The following is a 12,763-nucleotide window of genomic DNA, read 5'->3' on the forward strand; positions in this document are numbered from 1 at the left end:
GTTTATACCTTTTTACGGCTTGGCAATGACTTCTTAAACACTCTCTTCTAGCTGCAGTGCTCCTTTCAAAAATTATTTTTCCTTCCTGAGGATCCTTGGGAAAAAGAAGAAGAAGGTACAGTGACAGAAGTATCATAAACTCAAGCAAATGGCATTTCAGTTTTTGGGAATATCATGAAGCTTGCACAAAATGTTAATTGTCCCATGTACTGGTTTGAGGCCAGACAGATCGTCTCTTGCCCCGAAAGGGACAAAAGAATGACTGTGTTGAAAATCAATCAGATTTTTTCCAGGAGGAAGGATTTCCACATAAATAAAGTATCAGTAAAATAGCCTACATCATTCCCAACTGGGAAACTTGGAGATGTCTATAAATTCTCTAATGTAAGGACTTTGGCTGGATAATGTTTTTGGATATGTGTAGTCTTTCTAATGCTCATGTTCAAAACTCTCTTGTAACTCAAGGACTGTAAGTAATTCTAAGTATTGAAATGTCAAGATACAGAGAAGAGTTGAACTGACTCATCTACACATAGTCACTTCCTTTGGGAATTGTCAGTAACATGAATAAATCACTTTTGATCAATCATCATAGTCATTTGAGGATAGATTTTTCCACCATCAAAGATGAAATAAACATTGTTGTGGCAAAAATTTATATGCATTTTCAGATCAAAGTGCAATTTGAGAAGATTTTTTAAATGATCTTTACCGTAGATTCAAGACTGTTGTATTCCACCAGAGAAAATGGTATATAGTTCACTTTAGAAAAGGAATAAAGTATGTGCTACTGTGACAGAGTAAATAATGCTGGTAAACTAACTACTATAATCATGTATATTTTTAGGGATGAACAGAATGGTATTAGATCTGAGATTCCCATTTTTGGAGCAGAGAATACTAGTACAACTGCATAGGCAAAATTGACATCTGCAGTATAAAGCAATAAATAAGCAAGATGTCCTTTGCTTGTTTTTAATTTATGGGTGGTTTTATGCTATTACTAGTCTCTGTAGTGTCCTATCCCTTGCAGTGTTTCCTCTCCCATTTTTTCTTTCAACACATTTCTTGGCTTATAACTCTTTGGTGTGTTATATATTTAAAATATCTTAATGTTTTTCTTTAAGAATGCAACACTAAATTGTAAACAACATATAGTGTCAACCTTATTTAAAATACAGAAACTGTTGACATGGATAAATCTTGCATGTGCCTAAAAATTGGATAAAGTGATTATATCTGATTTTAGGCTGCCCTAAAGCATTATGAAGTGGAACAGTTACTACAAGCTAGTACAGCACAGTCTATATCTAGATGGCTGTTTATTAACCACAAGATGATAGTTTAACACAAACTCCTCCTATTTGCTTTTGCTTAAACTACAATTGGTTATGTTTCTTCAAATACCTAGGAGTGATATTTTCTCTTCTTTAAAACAGAAAACAACACTGTGTGCTAAAACTAAGTCACAAAGAAGTAATCTGTCATCTGTATGAGAAAGTAAGCTGGTATCTGTCGCATATGTACATGAATTTGAAGCTATATCGGTGGGGAATAGGGGTGGGGGAAAGTTACTGCAGGTGCTTACTTACATTGAGATATTTAACCATATTATTTTTTTCGTATATAATATACTTTGCCATTGAAACATGGTCAAATAAGTTGTAAGGTTAAACTAGAACATCAGGGTTAAACTGTGACACCACCAAAATAGGGTCAAATTCTACATAGTCCTCCATATAGTGTCTGTAGGAAAGGCTGCTTCCTTAACCTGTAAGTACTGACTTTGTAGCTAACAAGGGTAATTGTAGCCTCTTTCTGCAATTGTTCCTCTGATGCATTTTCTACAGGCCTGGAAATTGTACATTCACATCATCCATGCCCTTGTTTTACTGTGTATTTCAGCAAAAATCTGTCATTGCTTTTTTTCTCCCAATACTTAAGGAAATATCTCCCACAGTTTAAGTATTATCCACAACTGAACTGCCTGCAGAGCTTGCAGCCTGGCAGACAACAGTGAAGAGCATAAAAAAATTAAGCCAGTTGCAGGCAGAAACAAGTGAACACTGAGGGGACAACCCCAGCCCACAGCAGATAAGGATGGTTACCTCATGACATTTGCAACTAGTCAAATGGGGAGAAATCAGTTTCAGAACATATGTATGCACTTTAGCATACAGAGAGCTTGCCTCTGGCTTTTGATCAGCTGGATACAGGACCTTATCTCTGCAATTAGCTATCACCCAGCTTTCAGTGTTGCAATAAACTTTTCCATATGCTATTACCTGTAGCAGTGATCAGCACATTGATGAGAAGACAAAGGCACTGTTTCTTGCAATAAATATTTTAGAACTCAGCTTCTGCTATAAAAGGACAATTTCTTATGAGGAAAAAAATAATATAAAAAAGTATAACAGGAGTGTGGTAGTTTTAGGCTGTACCTTCAAAATTTTCCACAGATCTTGAACAGACCTACCACACAAACATGAATTGACTCCCTTTATTTCAGGATATAAATCAGAAAGTAAACACATAGAATATTGAGAGCAGCTCTATGAAGAACTTGAAGGTACTAGTAGGTAAAAAGCTGGATAGCAGCCAGCAATGTGTGCTGCAGTCCAGAAGGCCAACCACATCCTGGGATGTGTCAAAAGAATCATGGCCAGTAGAATGAGGAAAATGATTCTGCCTCTCCACTCCACTCTGATGAGTATTCTATCCAGCCCTGGACTTCTCTGTTCAGGAAACAGAGCTGCTCAAGTGGGTCCAGAGGAGGGCCACAAAAATTCTTGAAGGGCTGAAACACCTCTCCCATGAAAAAGAGTTGGGCTTGTCCAACCTGGAGAAGAGAAAGCTCTAGGAAGACCTTATTGTGGCCTTTCAATACTTAAAGGGGGCCTGTAAGAAAAATGGAGACAATCTTTTTTTAGCAGGGCCTGTTGTGACAGGACAAAGGATAATGACTTTAAACAAAAAGAGGGTCAACTCATATATAACAAAGAAATATTTTACGGTGAAACACTGGGACAGTTTGTCCAGAGAGGTAGATGCCCTGTCCCTGGAAACATTCAAGATCAAGTTGGATGGAACTTTAAGCAACCTGATCTAGTTGAAGACTGGTAGGTTGGAAAGGTGGGCCCAAGCCAACCTCATGAAGTTCTACAAGACCAAATGCAGGGTCCTGCATCTGTGTCGGGGCAATCTCAAACACTGATGTAGGCTAGGTAGTGACTGGCTTGAGAGCAGCCCTGAAGAAAGGGACTTGGGGATGCTGGTGGATGAGAAGCTCAACATGAGCTGTCAATGTGCACTTGCAGCCCAGAAAGCCAATCACATCCTGGTCTGCATCAAGAGAAGCACAGCCAGCAGGTCGAGGGAGGTTATTCTCCCCTTCTACTCCACTCTGGTGAGACTCCACCTGGAGTACTGTATCCAGTTTTGGAGCCTCTATTACAAGAGGGATATGGACATGCTGGAACGTGTCCAGAGAAGGGCCATAAGGATGATCAGAGGGCTGGAGCACCTCTCCTATGAGGACAGACTGAGAGAGTTGGGCCTGTTCAGTCTGGAGAAGAGAAGGCTCCGAGGAGACCTTATTGTGGCCTTCCAGTATCTGAAGGGGGCCTACAAGAAAGCTGGGGAGGGATGTTTTAGGGTGTCAGGTAATGATAGAACTAGGGGCTGTAAGGAAAAAGTCATCTGATTTAGAAGTTTCTGTACACAATGGTGACAGAAGAGTCTTATAAAACTTTATTTGAATAAAGGGGGAGTCCAAGGGACAGTTCCCTGTGGGGTCTCTCAAATTGCTGGGAGATGCAACTCCCCTTTTATCCTAAATTCCTGGACGCAAATTTCCCTCTCCCTTTCCCCATTGGCTAAGGTACTCAGGATTTACAGTCTTTCCCAAAATGCCTATTACATGTACCCCGTCACATCATATATTTTATGTTCATTTAAATTAGGTTCTTCATTTCTCTGGGTGGAGAAGTTAATATTCAGTAGTCTATTAAGCCTGTGCTCTGTCCTTAAAGTTCAGAAGTTCAGGCTGTGTTCAGTGTCTGTATCTTCTGACAGACCCCCTACTGATTTATAGCAAGGTTCAGGATAAGGTACTTAGCAGAGGCCCTTTTGTGGTTAACACAAACACATAGATAGAGTAAATTGTCTGGTTCTTCCCTTTCTCTTCTAACTCACTCTTAGATAATTCTTCCTTTGTAAAAACACTACCTACTCTTAATCCCATCAGGGGAATAGAACAAATGTAGAAATGGGTAGATTCAGATTGGATGTTAGGAAGAAATTCTTCACGATGAGGGTGGTGAGACACTGGAAGAGGTTGCCCAGGGAGGTGGTAGAAGCCCCAACTCTGGAGGTTTTTAATGCCAGGCTGGATGTGGCTCTGAGCAACCTGATCTAGTGTGAGGTGACCCTGCCCATGGCAGGGGTGTTGGAACTAGATGATCCTTGAGGTTCCTTCCAACCCTAACAATTCTGTGATTCTATGGCCCTGCTTATCGCAGAGTAGTTGCATTAGATGACCTTTAAAGGTTTCTTTGAAACCAAAACATTCTTTGATCTATAAGGCTATAATTCACTGAATTCTTCCTGCAAAGGGCCACATAAAATACTTTATTCTTTGTATTCACAGGGAGAAGTTTGTTTACAATATACCATTTTTACCAGTACAAAATAGTTCAGAAAATCCAGGGTAAACTGACTGAACACTAAAGCTGAGTACTGCAATGAGTGAAGAATGAATACAAATATATAGGACTTCACTCTCATTTCTTTCTGAGGAATTAGAAACGCTACATTACTTCTTAAAATGTAAAACGACCATAGGACAATACATAATTTTAAAATGTGAAGGAGTTTAATGAGCCATATGCTACTAAGGGAAATAAGTTTCTGAATTTGTGATCAAATGCTTGTATGGAGAGTAACTATACATTTTTTTCCAGATTTTTTTTTCTGAATTATATTCTTCACAAGTACTGTTTAAAATAATTTATTGGATAGTATCACCACTTCTCCCTGGGTAGGAGGACAAACATTTTTATGGATCACACAGTAGGGAAGCTCACCTCATCTAAAAAGCTGATGTCTACTTAGGTAGAACAATGACATTTGTTATTCCAGGCTGTGAAGAGGCAGTTATTTGACTTGTGGCTCTGTGCCCTCATAAAGTGGGACCTACAGGTTTGTTCCACTACCTGGACAGTGTTTTTGACACTGTGTTTTACATCGTCATAGTGAGCATTCCTTCCTAGTATTTCCACATACCTACTTGGTAGCCCTCCCTCTCTCCAGAGCCAGGCTGTCCTTGTCACCTCTGAGATAAAGAAGTAGCTAAGATAATTGCATCATGTTATTTGGCCTTCTGTTTTCTACAGCTCCACTTTGTGAGTAGTTATTGTGCCCTTTACGTATTAAGTGTTTCTTGCAGAACAGCTCAAATGGCACTTTTTAGGACCAGTAATGTGAAGTGACATATTCTGTACTTCAGGAGAGTGTTTTAGATTAGAAGATTTATATTCTTGCCTGTGCATCAGTTAAGTAGACTGTTTGACTGTAATCAGTGTAGGCAACATCAGATCTGAATTTCGGAAACTTATCAGAAGAGATAGAAACTATCAATGGGGTTTGTTGTGGTCCTATCCCCTCTCCTGAATCAGCACATCATTTAACATATAATTTTGTCATAAGATGTTTTAAGAGCTGATCTTGTTTAAAATTGCATTTTATGTATACCTGATTTTTGGTTTCATTCCCCACACTAGCTCACTGGGAGCCTGCACAAGCTCCAGTGATGATCTAGCAAAGTGGCTTAAAATACACAGCCAAAGGTTGAAGCTAAGTAGACTGTGAAAGCTTGAACTTAATCTGTGACATTTCATCATTCTTTCAGGTGATGAAGAGGGGAGAAAAACTACCCTATACAGTATGTTGCAGTGACTGTTGTTTACATTCACACATAAATTAATATTGAAAGTTTATTCTGGGTTTTTTTTTTTTAATCTCTCTTGTGTTTGTTACCTTCCTTTTGTGTATGCTTAAAAATCTTGTATTTTAAAACCATTTTCATTGATCATATTTTGACTATTTGAAAACACTAATGACTATGTCAATCACATATTTTTCTGAGAGCTAAGGTTTTCCAAATATCAGAGATATTCAAACTATACCTTGTTTCCCTAAACATTCCTCATTCTCATTCCTTCTTCCTTCTTAGGACAGTATCAGACTGATATACGAATTATTTTTGATTCTTCTTCAATCAAGTAACAAAAATGTCTCCTCGAGAAGATCTTGAATTGTTTATTCTGGTTAAATGTATGAATAGATTTATTTTATTTATATTTTTTTTACCCAGCAGAAAACATTCTCCTTCATTGACTAACATGGCTAGTGGCTTCACTCCACATTTGGAAAGTTGGACTGAGTTCCTTCCTCTTCAGGAGACAGATCTTGCACTTCTAAGCATAGCATCATAAATGCCTAGCTCTAAGGTGAGTTCTCTTGCTCTGCACTTGTAAAGCTTTGTGTAAACCAAAGCACAGAGAGTAAAGGCATGGAATTCTCCTGCATGACTCTTCAAACACTGTAGGAGAAGGTTTATTACTTCTCTGTTCCAGTCAAGGCAGGAAAAAATACCTGGCTTCTGCCAAGTATTCTAGCTGGGAGCTATGGGAATTTTCTAGAGCTCTTGTTGAAGCTGTTTCACTTTCTATACAATAATTCAGTAAATGTTGAGAGGCCAACATGTGAGACATTGAGGTCTCCTCAAGCCTTGAAAGCTACAGGAAAAAAGGATATTTCTTCATGTGCAGTTTTATGTCTTCACTCAAATGAGTGTCCCAAAAGGAAGCTTTTTGTTCCAGGATGAAAACATCAGTTTTGTTTTACACAGACCAGAACTTCTCTATTTCCTACTCAGTCACAGAAAGAGATGATAAAAACAAGTTTAGCTTCATACAAATCAAATACGATTTTTCTTTTTCTCTGATTCAGCAGCAGAAGTCCCAGTTGAAAGGACCTCATAATATTGAAAGACCTTTGCCTTGCCATTTTTATGAACACCTATATCACTTCTTCACTATTTAAGCATATTTTTGTGAACAGCTATCAAGTACAGTATTGCTTGTTGACTCTAGTGGTTTTAATTTATAATACTTTAGCTATGATATGTGTTGGAATTATGTTACATAATATTGTTGTGTTTCTTGACCATGTAAAAATAGTTTTCTAGCTCAAATGTCAATACTAACACTGGCATCAGAATTATAATGGCTGCATATTGACATAATCAAATAAAATAATCATGCTGAATATGTTTTTAAAACAAGCAAGTATAAGCTGTGAGACTATAGCCAAACTGTAAAGGATTTGTAAATGTCTCTATGAATGTTTCCTACTATTCATTCAGCTCTACTTTTGTGACAGGGTTTACTGAAATGCATAAATCAGTGCTGAGCCTATCCAGCTGTACTTTTAACATTCTCAAAATAACAGTATTTTGCCATGAGCTGCATTTGTATAGTTTACAGAATTGAGATAATTATGTAGGAAGATGAATGATTCATTTAATAACAAAATTAAAATAAGGTTTATAATACAGAACTCTCTGTAGCTGCATAAAAAAAACCCCAACTACCAAGACTCAAGAACTAGGATAAATCTCCTTATGTAACATTTTATCACTGTGTGACACACCAGAACCTCACAGAGTATCTCTACAAAACCTAAATACTTTAAAGACAGTGATGGACAAATTAATAATTACTTGCTGAAACTATCAAGTGAGTAATTCATAGGAAATTGCTTTTCACTTTTGAAATATTCTGAAAGATTTCTGTGTTAGCCTCACGTTTTTCACCATTTTGAGAGCAAAAAAAGGAAAACATCAAATGTAGAACACTACGCAAAAATACAAAATATCTGAGGTTTACTTCTAGTGACTTAGTTTCAACTGTTAAGCCTTGTGAAACAACCTCATCAGTCATAAGACAGCTCATCTACATTTTATAATATATTTACTTAGTAGTGTACCTACTTAGGGTAATAGGTGGGACAAAATATAAAGCTCGACCAAAACAGATGGGACTCCAACAGGATTTGTAAAATGGGTTACTTCACTGCTGGCAGCCTAGATCTCATTTCAGAAAACAATCAAAGCAGAATTGAGGAAGAAGAGGAAAGAGAAAAAGGTCACATAGATGGTCTGAAAAACTCACAATCCAGAAACTTTTTGCCTTTTTTTCTATTTTTTTTTAAAGGAGGTGTTGTGGGGAGGTGGTGTTGGGCACTCTTCTGAGCCAAAGTAGAGGAACAAAAAGCCTAGAAAAGGATATTTTTGTTTTACTATAAGATATAACTTTGGTCTTATTGCATGTTTTGTGTATCAAGAAGGAACTCAGAAGGTGGACATTGTAAATGCTCAAACCCATACACTGTATGGTACTCCTTCATCAATGTGTATATCTCAACCTCCTTCCTCACAAAGTGAGTTATGGTGCTAAACCATGTCCCTCAGCACCACATCTCAGTGTCTTTTAAACACCTGTAGAGATGGGAATTCAACCACCTCCCTGAAGAGCCTATTCAGGGCATGGCAGCCCTTTCAGTGAAGGAATTTCTTCTGATATCCAATCTAAACCTCCCCTGATGCAATCTGAGATGGTTTCCTGATGTCTTATCACTTGTTCCTTGGGAGAAGAGACTGACTCCCACCTTAATCTAACCTCCTTTTACAGTGTTTTGTCCAGGTTGAACAACCCCAGTTCCCTCAGCTGCTCCTCAGGGAAGCAGCTCCTCTGGAGAATAAGACTTTTTCTCCAGACTATTCACCAGTTTTGTTGCTCTTCTCTGGACCTGCTCCAGCATCTCAGTGTCCTTTCTTTTCAACAAATGACATTGAATTATTTTTTAAATTGAATTCAAGAATATATTGTATTTAAGAAGACTTGTTTTTAATATCAATGTAAATAATGTCACTAGAAATAGAAATTGTATTATTGGAATAGGCAAAAATTCACTAGGCTTACAGAAAATGTATTATCTTGTTTTTTATATGCTGCAAACAAACTTATGGGTTTTAAAAGTTAAAGCATGGATGTGGGACAACTAAGACCCATGATAAAAACCTAATTAATCTTTTAATTTTAATTCATAACTTGTCTTGCTCAAATCAGTGGAACTACTCATGCAATTTGCAAAAGCAAGGTCTTCATTATTGTTAATACCCAGGGACATTAGTTCTTTTAATAAGAAACAAAGATAATGTGATTAAAAAAATAACGTGAAGCACTTAAATAATTCTTCTGTAAAAGCAATCTTACTCCTTTTCTCACAGTTATTTCTAACCCTTTTTTATTAAAACTCCTCTTTTTCCATCCCTCCATGCCTTTCCCCTGCCACATTGTAGATTCGCCTCAGATAGTGTAATTACTGCACACTTTCTTTTGAAATTTTTATATATATCTATATCTATATCTATATCCTTGAGGGATGTCAAATTTGTTTAACTGCCAGTTCTTCTGTTTCACCTTTTTCCTATCCCGTAGACAGTCACCAGAATCACCAATGGACAGCTGAATCCGGCTGTCTACTGAAAGGTCCTCTGAAGTTACCACACAGTTTTAAAAGGAAAGACATCTACTTAGTACATGGTAAGCATGACTGTTTACACAGGGCAGCAAATATGTGAAAAGGAGTGGATTTGTTCCTCCAAGTACTTTGGTGTCTTTTTTATTTATAATTCCACAAACTTTTTGCCCACTTTTTTTTCAATTGTTCCATTCTATTTGAGACAGAGTAGAGACTGCAGATTTTTATTAGTTTAGATTATGGTGTTATTTATCTTAACTGTGATTTCTGAGTTCTGGATAATACTGGCTCATACTGTACTTCAGGGTTAAGATAACAGGGAAACTAAGGAACAGGATGACTTGTAATAATCATGAACACGGCTTGCAAACAAATTATCTGGGTAACTACCAAAAGATAAGGTCAGTGGAATGAATACAGTAAACATTTGTCTGTGCTTCCTAGCAGCTAAATAAGTAAAACCCCACACAACGTACTCCCCTGTATCAGTTTAATGTTAAGTACAATGTCCGAGCTATCATTTATAAAGAACACACACTGGCATCTTCCAGGTCACACAATTGTTTTACCAGATGAGAAACAACCTCAGAACATGGTCTGCAAATAGTTAGAAAGCCAGTTCTCAGCTACAGGGGCACTGGACTGTGGGAAAGTGACTAAAGAAGACACCCATATGGACTCTAAAATTTAAGTTGCTGTATGCAAGCTTGGGATGCCTTTTGCAAGAGTTAGATAAGACGGTTGCATGAACTCACTAGTTATAGTAAATGTCACTTCCTTTTATGCTTAGTTCCTTAAGATTAAAGACTGCCTTGGTTTAAGAAGACTGACTAAACATTATATTAGCCCCCAGTCCCAGTCTTCTGAAAAGAACAAATACAGGCACCTAAATCTAATTACATCTGTGAGGTTAAACACAGTTGGCTGTGCAGCAAGAGCTGAGCAAACACAAAATGAGTTTGCTTGGGTACTGGAAACAGAGTAGTTGCAGTGGCACAAAACTCTGCATGGGCTAATTTCCCCTCCTTTTCAGCTTGTCATTTAGAATCTGTTCAGAGATCAAAACAGTACCGCACAGCTTGCAGTATAAATGAGATGTGGTCTACTGTTGGAATTAGTCCTCACTTTGTCACGGCTAATCTGGTAAAGTGCTGAGTTCTTCCCACATTATGAGTTTCTGCTAAACTGAGAGTACTCGACAATTCTTTTAATTTGGTGGTACGGGTTCTTAGTTAAGATCAGGCATACGCTGGCTGCAGTGCAGGTTTTATAGCAGGAAAGCATCGGTACCTGGTAACAGATGGTGATATGGTGAATCATATTTACTGTTGCAGAAAATTAACTAAACGGAGTATTTTTAGCAAGATAAATATTTTACAGTTTGAGTACTTTCTGGTATGACTATTTGCAATTAAGAAAATGCAGTCTGGATACAGGCAACAGAGTTTTGTTTTAAGGCTTTTTAACTGTGTATTTGCTCAGCAATTGAGAAATTTTTCAGGTTAAGAAGTTCAGTTGTGGTAAATGACACCAGTAATACTACAGATTTCAGAAACAGTCTTGACTGCTCTCGAGCCATTCACTAAACATTATGGTCTGGTACTAAACGTGAAGTGGGAGAAGCAGTGCTTATGTGCCTGCATTTACGGGTTGTAAATGCAACTATTCTGTGAGCATAGCTAAGCCATCCAGGTTCCCAGTGCACTGAATGGGAGCGGTAAAGCTCTTGGGAAGGAGATTTAGAATAGTTGTAAAGGCAGCACAGCCCACGGCCAAGTAAAGAATGGAGCTGCAATTCCGCCTGTCGCTTGGTGCTTATCTGCACCTCAGCGAAAGGCACCTCAGGCTGATGGGCGAGCCATTTGTTATGCGTAGGCAGGATGGTGTACCTTCAGTGCTCATCACCGCTTGACCTTAGAGTGCAGCTCTGATAAGAAGCACTTGCAGAGATGGTAAGTGTCAACTTAGTCAGCCTATGAGTATACACTGACAACTCTCAACTTCTAGAGAAATATTCTGGCTACTGGGCTGCAGAGTAATCAAGATGAAGACCCTGTCACTGCCTTGCTGAGCATTGCTGCTGTGCAGACACTAATACCCACAATTCATGGAAATAAAAAAGATGCTGGTAGGAAACATAGTTCCCTTTCTGTATTTGTTTGTGACTGATATCAGAAAGTCATGAATAAAAGGTTTGTAAGTACTCCTGCTTGCCTTTCTCATGCAACTCCAGTTTCTGTAAAGAAAGCTCCATTTTAGTCCTTTTCCTCATGATGTGAGCTGCCAGTAGCAAGGTGGAAAAGTAGAACTGAATGGATGGGATAGAAAGACACAGGAGTTGAAAAGAGAGAATAATGAGATGCATGAAGGAAAAATGAAAGAAAGATCTTAATGTTGTAAGAGCTAGTGAGGGAAGGAAAAAGGAAAAAGGAATAAGAGAAATGAGGCTATGGGGCACACACACTGAAAGGTGATGATTTTGAGGTGGGAAAAACAAGAACAATTACCGTCATTATAGTGTAATGTCAAGAGTTACAACAAATTTTGGTGTCATTTGGAACTCTGATTGTATATTTATGTAACATTTATCATGCCAGAAGCCATAGGCTTAGCTATTGCAGGCCTCATGACATCTGGAAGGATGAGTACTTTTGTCTTTAATGAAAAGTTAGAGGTTGCTGTCATAGCAATCCATATATCTGTGTGTGGCACCTGTATGTATTTCCTCTTATTTTGTTTGAGGTGACTGTTGTTTCTGTTTAATATGTTAAAAAACAAACAAACAAGCAAAAAAAGCCAATTAACTACACAAAACCAACCAATCAACCAAAAACCCCAAGCCCCCAATTGTTTCAGAAATTTCAACACAGAACTGAAAAAAAAAAGGGGGAAAAAAAAAAGCACCTTGATTCTTGGTTTTTTTTTTGTTTGTTTGTTTTACTCCATCACTAATCCAGAAAAATGTAAATAAAATACATAACGTTAAAACATGTTAGCTGAAGGGTTTTTTTCACCCCCTAGTCTAGATGAGACAGCTGAAAAAAACTTTTTAAACTTATGGTGGATTGGACTGGTGATAGTTTAAGCTAACATTTAACACTGTAATCATGAAGTCATTACTTCATTTTTTTTATCACACAAAAATGCTTACAGAGTA

Source organism: Indicator indicator, chromosome Z (genome assembly GCF_027791375.1).
Source record: "Indicator indicator isolate 239-I01 chromosome Z, UM_Iind_1.1, whole genome shotgun sequence".
Lineage (NCBI taxonomy): Eukaryota > Metazoa > Chordata > Aves > Piciformes > Indicatoridae > Indicator > Indicator indicator.